Here is a 12,570-nt window from a genome sequence, read left to right as displayed (position 1 = left end):
CCACTGACAGAAGCACAAACCCCAGATTTTCATCATTGTTACAGTTGCTCTAAGTTCCACTTCCCATTTACTCCTCCTGCAAATTAGACAGTTTATCCTAACAGCCAGCCTCACAAATTCTCCGTCAGGGCCCTTACTGGACTCACCTGCCCCAGAATTTTAGCCGACCATGTTCAAGACCAGCTGATAAAATCTGTTTTGAAGAAAGACTGGGGAAAATCATCAGCGAGGCCTCTTTCCATGGGACTTGCTTTAAAGCTGAAGCACCCCCTCTTGAACCGGACACATACAAGTCCATGGGACCTGATGGGGTGCACCTACAAGTGCAGTGGGAACTGACAAATGTTGCAATGCCACTTTTGATTGTCTTTGAAATGTTGTGGTGATCTGGGGAGGTTCCTGAGCATTGGAAGAAGGCAAACGCCACTCTTATCATCAAGGAGGGCAAGAAGGACGACCCCAGGAATGACAAGCCAGTCAGCCTCATGTTGATCCATGGGAAGGTGATGGAGCACATAATCCTGGAAACCAGTTCAAAACACATCAAGGGCAAGAAGGTGACTGGGAATAATAAGCATGGATTTTTGAAAGGGAAATCGTGCTTAACTGACCTGACAGGATGCTGGGTTGCATCAAAAAGGGCATCACCAGCAGAGAGAAAGAAGTCATTATCCTGCTCTACTCAGCGCTTGTCAGGCCACACCTGGAGTACTGTGTGCAGTTCTGGTCCCCATTATACAGAAAGGATGTGGACAGGCTGGAAGGGGTCCAGAGAAGGGCCACCAGGATGATCAAAGGACTGGGAAGCCTGCCATATGAGGATAGGCTGGGAGAGCTGGGTTTGTTCAGCCTTGAGAAAAGAAGGCTCAGAGGGGATCTCATCACCATGTACCAGTACTTAAGGGGTAGTTACAAAGAAGATGGAGACTCCCTTTTTACAAGGAGTCACATGGAGAGGACAAGGGGGAATGGACACAAGTTGCTCTTGGGCAGATTCCGATTGGACATGAGAAGGAAATTTTTCACATTGAGGACAGTCAACCATTGGAATAATCTCCCCAGTGAAGTGGTTGACTTGGCCACATTGGACACCTTCAAGAGTTGTCTGGACAGGGCGCTGGGCCATCTTGTCTAGCCTGTGCTCTTCCTAGAAAGGTTGGACTTAGATGATCCCTGAGGTCCCTTCCAGCCTGTGATTCTGTGTGATTCTGTGACTGGCTCAGTAGAGGAGGGGGGAACAGCTGATGTTTATCTTGACTTCAGTTTGGCTTTCAGCACAGTCTCCTGTAATATTCTCATAGATAAACTGATAAGGTACAGGCTAGGTAAGTGGACAATGAAGTGGGTTGGAAACTGGCTGAACAGCTGGGCCCAGAGGGTTGCGACCAGTGGCACAAAGTCCAGCAGAAAGCAGTCACTAGTGGAGTATCCCAGGGGTTGATAACTGGGTCCAATACTGTTTAACTTCTTTATTAATGACCTAGATGATGAGACAGAGTGCACCCTCGGCAAGTTTGCAGATGATGCAAAACTGGGAGGAGTGGTTGATATGCCAGATAGCTGTCCTGCCATTCAGAGGGACCTCAACAGGCTGGAGAAATGGGCAGACAGGAAGTTTATGAAATTCAGCGAAGGGAAATGCTAGATCCTACATCTGGGGAGGAACAGCCCCAGGCACCAGGAGCTGACTCGGTGGAAAGGAGCTTTGCAAAAAAGACCTGGAGGTCTTGGTGAACAAGTTGACCATGAGCCAGCAACATGCCCTTTTCACAAAGAAGCCTTACAGTGCCCTGGGCTGCACTGGGAGGAGTGTTGCCAGCAGGCTGAAGGAGGTGATCCTTCCCCTCTGCTCAGCTCTGGTGAGGCCACAGCTGGAGTGCTGGGTCCAGTTCTGGGCTCCCCAGGACAAGGGAGAGGGAGGCATATTGGAGCAAGTCCAGCAAAGGGCCACTAAGATGATTAAGGGCTTGGAGCATCTAACATAGAAGGAGAGGCTAAGAAAGCTGGGATTGTTTAGCCTTGAGCCGAGAAGGCTTGGGAGGATCTCATCAGACTACATAAATACCTTGTGGTGGGGAGTAAAGAAGATGGAGTCAGACTCTTCATGGTGTCCAGTGTCAGAACAAGAGGCAATGGGCACAAGTTGAACTCCAAGATTTTTGTTTAAACATAAGGAAGAGTTTGTTTGCTTCTTATTTGAAAGGTGACTGAGCACTGGCACAGGCTGCCCTGAGAAGCTATAGAGTCTTAATCTTTGGAGATACTCAAAATCCCACTGGCCACTGCCCTGAGCAACCTGCTCTAGTTGATTCTACTTTGAGTAGGCAGGTTGGCCGAGGCAATCCCTTGAGGTGCCTTTCAACCTTAGCAATTTTGCAATTCTGTGATTACCTCTCAGTGGCTATTACAGGACCCTTTGACAAGATCTTTTCCAAGACACAAAGGAAAAAGAAAATAAGCACCATCAGCATACAGATGTTAGCAGTAAACAACTGTACCCAAGGATGCCTGGACATCTAAACTGATCTTCATTGTTTTAAAGCTTAAAAAGAGCAAACGGAACAACAAGTGCTAGGTAGCACCAGTCTGTAATGCAAAGACTGGAAAACTCTTCTTTGCAATGCAGTGTGGCAGTAATGCGATGAGCAGTAACTCTTTGCCATTGCAAGGCTCTGCTGAAAAGGAAGGTACTCAGGGAGCCTCAGGAATCTGATTTACTTCTTTGTTCCCTTAGTCTCGCTTTAGGTTTACTTTAAGTAAACCAATACCTTGAGTGAAGTAGAATACTAAAAATAAAATAAATCCCCTGGTCCCCAAATAAACTGAAAATAAAGCTCTCATTACAGAGAAATAATTCACTGCCAAGCAGAATGTCGCAGAACAGGATTGGTATGACTAGAAGATCTGTCACAACTGAATTTCAGAAAAGGACGTAATTTCTTTCTGGATCGCATTAAAAAGATCAAAACATCTTCAGCATAAGTACTGTAAGTACATTCAACATATATGCTGAACTATGGAAATGGCCAGGAATATTTAGCTGCAGCTAACATATTGTTCCCTTTTTGCCTCCTCCCTAAACACTGTACTCTCTCCACAGCCCAGTCATCCAGTATAAGCCAGTTTTCTCTCTCAAAACCTAACTCCAATTCACTATTCTCATGTGTTCATAAAGGCTTTTAAATATACATTTGCACAGGATCCTCTCACCTGCTTACAAAAGACAACTGCTTCCCACCATTAAAATAAGATAACTGAAATACTGGGAAAGCACATTTCTCTCATTTATCCAGTATGTGTTATATTGTTTATCTAATTAAACTGTAATTTCCTTCAGACAAGACACATGTGCAGAGCAGCACGCAATTTCAGTTTCCAAAGAAAGACTGAAAAATGCCAAACAGAAACAGCAGTCACATGCACAGCTCAGGGTACGGAGGATCCCTGAGTCAACCTTTACCTTCAATAGCCACAAAACTTCCTGGGCTAGATCATGAACGTCGTTTTGATAGCTACACAAACAACTTCAAACAAGACTATATTGTTATATATTCATGAAGCCATTGCTACAGCTGGGCTAGCTTCAGACTCTGGCTGATCTGCAGCCCTGCCTGAGAGCCACTGCAGCAACCCTCAGCCTGATACTATGAAGCACTGAGGAGCCAATCCTACTCCCATTGAAAGAAATGGGAAATTTCCCATTTACTGCAGTAAGATCCCAAGTTTCAGTTCTTCCTCTATCACTGTTGTCACTCAGTGACGTTGTACCTCAAAAATGTCCTTTATATAAGTAGTAGGGATTTTTAAAAGAAAACAAAAAAAAACCAAACCCTCAAACAGAGGTAAAATGCTTGATGCATTACCTTAAAACCTGGTTGCATATCTAGCAGAGCTGACATGACTACTCTCAAAATTACCAGATGTTTCCTCTACCAGCGTAATCCCAGCATTGCCACGGTTTCCTTCAAGCAAGAGATTTTCATTTACTTATCTTTCCTCTGACAAATACCTTTCGTACTGACAAATCATAGGCCTTTATTATCTTCCTGTTGGCTTAAAAAATAAAACAGATTGTTTGAAACAGTTCCAGTTCTGTGCGTACATCAAGATCACAGCTCGCTCTTCATGCAGAGCCACCTGCTGACAGCCATGTATATTAATTTTAAATCCTTAAAATCAGAACTGGTTGGTGTTCGCATCACATGTTGATAATTAGAAAATAATGAATAGAAAATATGTAAGTCAATTTTAATCAACAGAAACCTTTTACTCCTACTCACGTTGAATTTGAACTGCTGCCTCCGTTTCCTGGAAAACAATAGGTTTTGGCAACTTTTTTCTGGCTCTTTATCTGTATCAAAGGGCTTTGAGGGAGAGAATTTAAAAAGCAGAACATTAAAAGCAAACATAACTATGCAGCAACCCTGTTGAATCTTGAAACATTTGTAAATCTGCACAGATACTGCACATCATGATATTTGAGAGAGACGCCTTTTGGCAGTTACAAACACTTCTGGATTTTAATTTCAGACGTGGGCAAATTTCCACTCACCCTGATTCTGTTCAACAGTGAAATGAGCTGCCAAAGCCAGAGGGCACACAGCACCGTGTGGCACAGTGTACCTCTGACCACTGTCCAGATCAAGAACGCCTGATGGAGCAGCTGGATCTGAAACACACGTTCAGTTTGGAAGTTTTAAACTGGCCTGTTTTCAGACTGGTTATTCAGTCTGCTCTGCCTCATGCACCTGGGGGCATTTCAGGTGCCTTCACCTGTGCACGCCTGAGGAGCTATGACAAAACACCTGGATTCTATCCCTTTTTAAAGCAAACAGCCAGTGCACGTGCTGGTGTATCAGGTGGCAAGTACCTAAGGCCATGCAAAAGCAGACTATTTTCTGCAAAACCTGATGACTGTGTTTGTTTATTTCTGCTCAGAATTGTATGAAGAAATGAGGGGGTGGATACACAAGACCCTTAGATATCTGTTTATTTCTTCCAGAAGGTGGTACAGAAGCAGCATAACAAAATCTGATGCTGTTATTGATCTAGCAACATTTGATCCCTTTCTGTTCTTTCTGTCCTGAAATGCCTCTGGTGTGACTAGTAGATGGCTGGTGCTTGGGGCTGCACCTGGTTCTCTTGCCATCCTGCATCACCTTGCAGCTCAGTGCTTGTGGAGCTGTAACTTGCCCTAGCTTGAGCCCTGCCCACACACAAAACCCCCTTTCCTAGAGGCTAACTCAGCCGGCCTGGCCTGCCTACAGAGGGCAGTCCTATATTGGGGTGGGTTTCTGTGCCTGTGCTGCCTGCTGGATGCACACTGGCCATACTGGAGTTCCCCCATCCATCCCAGTCAGCTGGCCAGGGCAAGCAACAGCCTCGGTCTGCACCTCTGGCATTGCCAATGAGCTGCAATACAGGAGCACAAGAGAAGCTCTTTAAAACCTTGCCCTATGGCTCTCCTTGATCTCTGTTAGAGGAATTAATTTCTGTGCATGCTTCTTTTTGGTTAATGCTTGCATAGCCTCTGCCAAGCAACACATCAGGACTGCATACTTAATGCTTCTGTGCTTTTACGAGTACGTGTGTTAGGATAGAAAGACTAAACACACAGTCTAAGACAGGAAGGATTCATTCTAAGAGATCACACCCCAGAAGGACGGGATGTCATCCAAGGAGACCTAGACAAGCTGGAGAGGTGAGCCTGTGAGAAACTCATGAAGCTCAACAAGGCTGAGAGCAAGGTCCTGCACCTGGGTTGGGGCAACCCCGAATATCAGTACAGGCTGGGGGATGAAGGGATTGAGAGCAGCCCTGCAGAGAAGGACTTGGGCGTACTGGTGGACGAAAAACTGGACATGAGGCAACAATGTGCGCTCACAGCCCAGAAAACCAACTGTATCCTGGGCTGCATGAAAAGAAGTGTGGCCAGCAGGTCGAGGGAGGTGATTCTGCCCCTCTGCTCTGCTCTGGTGTGACCCCACCTGGAGTGCTGCATCCAGCTCTGGAGCCCTCAGCACAGGAAGGACATGGAACTACTGGAGCGGGTCCAGAGGAGGGCCACAAAAATGATCTGAGGTCTGGAGCACCTCTCCTGCGAGGACAGGCTGAGAGAGCTGGGGTTGTTCAGCCTGGAGAAGAGAAGGCTTCGGGAAGACCTTATTGCAGCCTTTCAGTACTTAAAGGGGGACTATAGGAAGAATGAGGGCAACCTTTTTAGCAAAGCCTATTGTGACAGGACAAGGGCTAATGGTTTGAAACCAAAGCAAGGTAGATTTAGACTGGATATAAGGAAAAAAATTTTTACAATGAGTGTGTGAAACACTGGCACAGGTTGCCCAGAGAGGTGGTAGAGGCCCCATCTCTGGAAACATTCAAGGTCAGGTTGGACGGGGCTCTGAGCAACCTGATCTAGTTGAAGATGTCCCGGCTCACTGCTGAGGTGTTGGACTAGATGACCTCTAAGGGTCCCTTCCAACCCAAACCATTCTACGATTCTATGATTCTATGATCGTGCCTGTATATGTACCCATTTAAGAAGCAAAATGGACATTTGACACTGATAGGGAGGAGCCAGCATCACAGAAAGGAATGTGCTATGCAGAAAAGCCAATTAGATATGAATATAGGTAATATGTGGAAAGAGGGTAAGGTGCTTCAGTTAGAGCTGTGGAAATAATATGAAATATGACCAACATCTACAAGGTCATCCCAGGGACAGCAACAAGTTTTATACCAAAATGACAGATTGGCCTAACAAAGTGTGTTTCAAAGCAGGGGAAAATAGGCAGCACCTGGCAGATCTCAGCAGGGGTGGCCAAAGCCTTCACAAGACACCTGCAGCCAAGGGTTTTGAGAATCCACTCGGAGCAGATCCAGGCTCCCAGGTGTGTACTCAGCCCAAACACAGCTTGTTCATCAACCTCTTCCAGGGGATGCAGCTCAGAAGGCAGACAGAGCACACATTTCAGCCAGATACCTCATCCCTACGCTTTCCCTAAAAACTGAACTTAATTGGCATAAAACTCACAGAATTAAAACAGGCTGACCTTTTACCTTGGATATGCCTATGACAGTATATTGTGCATATAACAGTACAGCTTGTTCTCTCCCCCTGTAGCCCCCAAGAGTGACTACATCAGCATTTCTTTCTTCTTTCTTTAAAAACAAACAAAAAAAACCAACCCCAAAACTTTCAAAAATGATGAGTAGGCCAAAGTTTAGCTGAGAAAGTTGTTGAGACAGAGGCCTTGGCTGAGTGCCCATCAAAATCAATAGGAGTCTTTCCACGTACTGAATGGGTTTTGACTGAGCCCTAAGTGAAGGGTGCAGGGAGGTGAAATCTGTGCTGATTACCCACTAACAAAGAAGTGTTTGACATAATCTGCTGCCATCTGTCTTTGTTTTGCTAACCCACTCAGCTGGGCCTGAATGGAAAATCCATCAGATGAATAGAGAATTAATTATCACAAGAACAATCCGTTTGCATTTCTCACCTTCCGCAAGTACTGCCCCCATTGACCCTGTGGGAGATTTCCTTGCATAATTACAACAACCTCCATGAAATGAAGTGGCTACAACTGTTACATATACAAACATACATGTATATATGTCACATGCAAGTTATAAAATTAAGCAGATTTCTTCAGCCTCAAATTGCTGCTATAAGATTTCTGTCACATTGAGGCGGGCCAAGAACATTATCTGGGTTTGGGAGTAGAAAGAAGTTTAAGTCTCTTTTAATAAAGGATTGGTAACATTTCATGTGATTGCTCAACTGCCTCCAAACACATGGACGTGGAGCTGATTATAGGAATCTAATGCCATCATATGCAGTGTTGTATGTGTATATGTCTACTGGGGGGAGAAAAAGGAATGATACCACAGAGATGAGAAAAGCTGTGGAGGACCAGATTATTGGATCCATCCTAACAGGAGGGCAAACCCTCTTTTTAGAGTAACCACCTATAAGCAAGAGTACAGAATCTTAGCAACAATCTGATAAACCAGTATTCAGTCAGAGTTACAGAGGGAAGGAGGGGGCACAGTTGAGCAGTTGCTTAGGGGACATGAAGCGTATTTCTATGGGAAGGAGCACATGCACAGTCTGTGAGTCCAGTGACTCCAAATAAATCACTTCCTAATTTCAGATTTGCAGAAGACCCAAGCAGTAATTATAATTTTCTCAGCATACTACACTTTACAGACAAAATGAAGTTTTGGTATAACTTTACAGTTCAGTGGCATTTCAGAAGAGATTCATTTGTATGACATGCAGGTCCAAACATGACAAAACGATGATAAACTATTTAACCTTGGTGACTCATGTGGAAGAAGCTTGTGATCTCTGCTGCTTGAACGTAGCTGTGACTGCATTTTTTGAACCTCGTGGAAGCCAGCAGGAATGACTGACATCCAGGCTCACACTTGCTCTTTGGCTCCAAAGTTGCTCTGCAATAAGGCATCACAGGAACAGTCTCATCCTCAGTCACTGGTCATGGGAACATGGGTGAATATGACAGTGGATATTCCAGCTCTGGGTGTGTTTAAGAGCTCTCTTATCAGGTCTGCAGTGGTAGTAATATGCTCCTAATATCTGTCAGAAAGAGAACGGCTCAAATGTGACTGTGAGATAAGGCTGGCAGCCCGGTATCTTCCTCAACATGTTCCACTCACTTCATTTCAGAAACTAAGCAAGACTGGGCCAGGCGGTACTTGAATGGTAGACCACAGGAAAATAACCTGTTTGGAGCAAAGCGATAAATGGCATGATTTCTCAAGAATCATCCAGGCTTGTTATCAATGCCGACCTGCTCTAGCCTCACCATTAGTGAAAGGGTAGAGTAACCGTGTGCTGAAGTGTTGTGACCCATGCTAATTGTGTTTGTCAGGCATATTACCCAATGGTCAGAGTCAAAACCAGCAAAGCCAAAGCTGAGGGGCGGGCAGGCCGGAAGACAGCTAGATGGGTTGGGGCTGGTGAGGGAGGCACGAACAAAAATCTGAGGATGTGAGGTGGGAGAGGAGAAGGACTTTGGAGCCAAGGTGACCAGGGCAGTAAGCTGCAGCTGAGCAGTGGTAGAAAGTGAGGGGTGAATAGTGAGGCTTAGTCATTCAGATCTGGGAACTACCAACCTTACAGCATAAACCCATTCCCTTGCTTCTGCAGCCTGACCCACCTAAAGGCAGGCCTGAGGAAAATCAGTGGGTGCTGGGGTGCACACAGACCAACCCAATGGCTAACAACTACTCTTATCCCTCAGGGACTGTAAAAGACAGCTACACAAGAATCTGAAGGCTGACTGTGGATATTTTGCAGGGATGGGTACAGGGGCAGGCCAGCTCTGGTCAGAAGGCATTTAGCTCCTAAGTCAGGCTTGGACTCCAAACTAGGTATGACAGTCACTTGATTTTGAGAGCTCCTGCAGCTTACCAAGAGCCTTTTTATCCAGTGAGTGAAAAAACCTTAGCAGAATCTAAAAGCAGTAAGTCACAGCAATATTTCTCTTACTCTCTTTCAATCTGTGGTCCCTAAAAATCTCCTAGTGGAGCTGCTTTGGAAATTTCATGTGCACATAGATCACTGTGTAGCATCTATAAATCCGGTTCCTGTTTGTGCATCCCTTAAAAATGACTGATCAGGCTCAGAGGTCAACACATAACAGACTGAAACACATTGATACAAATGCAGTGGGACCCTCAGGAAGGTGACCCATTAAGCTGTCTGACTATTATTGCCTTAGTCTTTATGTTTTGGACAAAACCAAAATACAAGAAATGTTATTTTTAATTCAACTTTGAAAACATGACATATAAGACACGAACTAGAGACACTCCTTGTCCAAGAAGATTTTAAAAACCTACTTTTTAAATTAATTAGTGCCGCTACCAGAGAAGCATGAGGTCACAGTTCAGTCTGGGGGTCAGTAGTTCTGCAGTGTTGCCTGGAGTCTGAAGCTTTTCAAAATCTGCTATAAAAATCATAACATCACTGTGCAGCTATGGGACTAGTCCACACTTGATAGCCTCTCATTTTGTGGTGAAAAGCCTCACAAAATGAAATTTAAATGCAAATAAAATAAAAATTCATATTTCTTTCTGAGTAGTATTTTCTTTTCTTCCTGTAGGGAATATCACTAAACAATATTAAACTGTAAAGAAGTTAGAAAAAACAACAACAACAAAAAATTAAGAGTGATTTAGTTTTATTTGGGGCTTCTATAATTTTGAAGTTGCAACTTTTGAAATGTGTAATAAAAGATTTCAGATTATCCTTGGCATGATCAGAATAAACAAATATTAATTTTCCAGTACATTATCTTCAATAATGAATCTCATGGGCAACATTACTGCTGTCAGAATGCAGCTCTCAATAAGTCAGCTTTCAACTAAATGCTGCCCACAGATATCTGCAATTTATTCACATATACAGTATTGCAAAGGAGGTAAATGAGGGCAAAGCCTGACCTTCTGATTTTAATATCCTATCTAACTGTAAAACACCTAAATTTAAATTTGTATTTGAAAAATTTCACACCACCAAGATACTCTTGGCAGGGTACTTTTTCCCAAGTATACAGCATGTGCCCATCCATCAACACTGTCTTGATCCTATTGTTGAAATAATTGAAAACCAAAAAGAAAAAAATAAAACAAAGTACCCACCCATGAAACCTCACAATAAAGAAGATTTTTCTGGGCCAGACGGTTCATGGCAACAAAAGGTTAGTCTTTTGTTCAAACAGGGCTTTCAACATTGGAATCTTTGCCAGCCACAGAACCATTTCCAGTCAATTACAGAGGATTTTAATTAGTACCAAGAAATCTCCCCAGCTTCTTCTGCATAGCCTTGCAGAGCAGCAAGATCACCTTTAGGTGGAGCCTCATCTCCTCCTGTACAGCTAATAAAAACACCCGGTGTTTTCTGCAAAGCTGTTAGGTATTATAAAACATGGTTTCATTAACGAAGATTCTGAAAAAGAAGGAAAACCATAAAAAGTAACCTCATGAGATCTTTTACTCCACAGTCTTATCTCAAAATAATCAGCTGTGGCCAAGCCTTCTGTGTCGGATATTTGTCCAATTTGCTCTTAAAAACTTTCAGTGATTGTGCAGTAGTGGTTAACACCAATATTAAGAATGACCAACCAAATCTTTAACATGAACAGCCTGACAGAAATAAAGCAGAACTATAGGCAGTGGAGTAAAAGCAGTTTAAAAACAAATATCGTTATTTTGAGGACACAGTGAAGAATAGAAAGTTTGGTCTCTGTGGAAGGGATAAGGAATAATTAAATTTGCTTAAGGGTGATCACAAGAGTGGTTCTAACAGAAATCGGGAACAGACTTAGCTGAAAACAGGAAAGCGCAGAAAGGCTGAACAGAAGGTTAGCTTTTGCAGATCTAAGCCAACCCTTGTAACCTTTTTCCTTCGTTGCTAACACTGCTGTAAGTACATCTGTTCACTTCTTGTACCCCCCTCAGGTCAAGGAAGGCACGGTACAGAAACACTTTATTCTGCATTAGTCTTGCTCATTTACTTTGTGAGAGCTTTGAGAAATAGAAGGAATGTCCAAACTGATCTTTGGTGTCTTAGTTTGCCCTTTGTGTCATTTGGAGACTGGCCCAAGCAATGTCTGTGTCTAACCAACTTCACATCTTCAGTAGGCGGCTGATCCCAGCATCTAACAGTCACCTTAGAGTTGGAAGGTTTCTTAATGGGCAACTTAATTTTCCTTTCCTACAGGTTAAGCCCCTGTAGGCATAAAGAAAATGTTATTCCATTCCTCTTCATGGAGTTCTTTAAAATCTTTGAAGCCCATGATTCACATCTCCACCCAACCTTCCTATTTCCCAAACTACACAGCCCATACATACACAGTGTTCTGCAGACCTCTGATCATTTCCGCCTTCCTCTGGGTTTCTTCCAATTTGTCAACTTTTTTCTTGGAGGGTGGTAAGGAAAACCTGGCCTGATACTGTACCCTCACCAATGCGAAGCTGCGTGCAAAACTACTTCAAGTGTCCTCTCCTCACTGTTAAACGTGTCATGTGTAGACTTTTTTTCATAGCAGCATGACCCCTGTGAGGAGTGACTTAAGCAAACTTGTTTAACTTGAACTGCAGTGGACAAGTAACACACATGGAGTCAGTCACTGCACCTCAGCAAAGGGACAGTAAGTAATTTAGTAAGAGGGATTAACATGGTTGCTTATTTAACTCCACCTCTAGTGTTCACTGTCTTCAACATCAGCCGCATACTTCATCCCCTGCATGATTAATATTTTCAGTGATGACTGAAGCAAAATGTTGCTAAGTATTCCGGCCTCCTCACCCCAACCTACAGTTTGTTTCCTCCCCCCCATAAAAGAGTGGGATGATTCTGCCTCTTACAGCTAGTGTCCTTATACTGAATGTTATCTTGTTACATCCATTTTTAATGAGACCTTGGTTTTTGCCCTGGCCTGCCAGATTTGGCTCATGCTACTGTTTTATACTCTTCTTCAGTAGGTTCTGCACACATCTCATCTGTAACACTGTCTTGCTGTCATTTAAAGACACTTCTTT

Source organism: Phalacrocorax aristotelis, chromosome 2 (assembly GCF_949628215.1).
Source record: "Phalacrocorax aristotelis chromosome 2, bGulAri2.1, whole genome shotgun sequence".
In the NCBI taxonomy this organism is placed as follows: Eukaryota; Metazoa; Chordata; class Aves; order Suliformes; family Phalacrocoracidae; genus Phalacrocorax; species Phalacrocorax aristotelis.
Note: the sequence above shows the minus strand (reverse complement) of the source record.